The following is a 1,840-nucleotide window of genomic DNA, read 5'->3' on the forward strand; positions in this document are numbered from 1 at the left end:
TTTTTTTCAATAGTCTTGGAATAAAAAGAACTTTAGAAAGTAAAACATTACGATGGAAATGCATTTTTAAGTAGTTAGAAAAATAGGAAAATTCTACATTGTGTTTGGATAAAGTAATTTCAATTTCTATAGAAATTTCAAAATCTTACAATTCCATGAATTTAAATTCCATTAATTAAGAATCCGTTGTTTGGATTTCATGACGTAAAGTTTTAAAATGACAAGAATTTGTATCTAGACTAACCACAGTCAAGGAATTGACAAATGACATCTATTTTGTGAGGAATTGAAGTCAGGAGTTTAAGCTTCAAAATTCCACGATTATTTTCCCGTGGGAAATTGCTAATTCCACGGGATAAGAATCCAAACAAGGGAAACAATCCTAAGAAATTGGGAATTCCCTATTTTTGATTAAATTCCAGGGAATTCACCCACATCCAAACACACTGCTAGAGTACCCACCAGTTTCCTATATTGTGGTTTTTAAAAAAATATTTTTTACAAACACAAGGATATTTGGTGGAAAATTATGTAATAAATGTATATGTTGTAATTACGAGGTCTGGACCAAATTAAAAATTTAAGACTCATTTTACAAAATTAAGGACAAATATGTTGTCAAGATAATAAATTTTCAGATTTAGACCAAATAGAGCATATATATGTCCTCATTCATGTAGTATGGTTCTTGGTTTTATAGTTGGGTGATGTCTTGTACGTGTATTTAGAAAATCATTACATCTTTCACAACGCTTTTACAAACACAAGGACATTTGGTTGAAAAATTTATAATAAATGTTCATATGTTGTAATTACGAGGTTTGGACCAAATTTACAAATTTAAGACTCCTTTTACAAAATTTGAGGACACATATGTTGTCAAAATGATAAATTTTTAGATTTAGACCAAATAGCATATGTCTTCATTCATGTAATAGGTTTCTAGGTTTTGTAATTAGGTGGTGTCTTTTGTATTGAAAAAATAATTACATCTTTCACAACACTTTTTACAAATATATAGACATTTGATTAAGACTTGTGTAATAAATGTTCATATGTTGTAATTACAATATCTGAACTAAGGCCTCGTTTGGTTCACGGATTGGAAAAGGAAAGTTGTTCCTTTCCTTTGTTTGGCACACCTATGGAAAAGAAAGACTATACTACAATATGGGAAAATAGATGGGAAATTGGATCCTCCCACATACCATGGGATTCAATCTCCCTCATACTTTCCCAACTTTAATTGCATCTTTCAAATATTATTTTAATGAATGTTATTACAAAATTATCCACAAATTTTTTTGAATCTTGAATATTTTATATTTTAAAACTAAGGATATAAATGGTAAATTAATGTTACTTGCTTTCCTATCCATGCATAAACCAAACATTTGAAAGGAAAGTAAAATACATTTTCTAGTTACTTTCCCGACGTTCCCAAATACAGCAGTAGAATACATTTTCTATGTACATAGGAAAGACCAAGATTTACAAAGAAATTCTTCAAAAGATTTGATACCACTTCAAGAACAAGAAAACCAAACACACACAATTCTATAGATCTAATATATATATATGGATAACAAGTGTAATGCTGATGATAACAAAATTAAAATGATTCTATTTCAGCAAGATGAGAAGCCAAGTTTAATTCACCTGGGCATAAGAATTTCGTTTCCTTCTTTTGAGTTTGAATCACGAGATAAGCCAGAAAACTGGATGACCTTCACACACACACAGATTGAGAGAGAGAGAGAGAGAGAGAGAGAGAGAGAGAGAGAGAGAGAGAGAGAGAGAGAGAGAGAGAGGAGAGAGAGAGAGAGTAGAGAGAGTAGAG

The sequence above is a fragment of the Fragaria vesca genome, linkage group LG5 (assembly GCF_000184155.1).
Source record: "Fragaria vesca subsp. vesca linkage group LG5, FraVesHawaii_1.0, whole genome shotgun sequence".
NCBI lineage: Eukaryota > Viridiplantae > Streptophyta > Magnoliopsida > Rosales > Rosaceae > Fragaria > Fragaria vesca.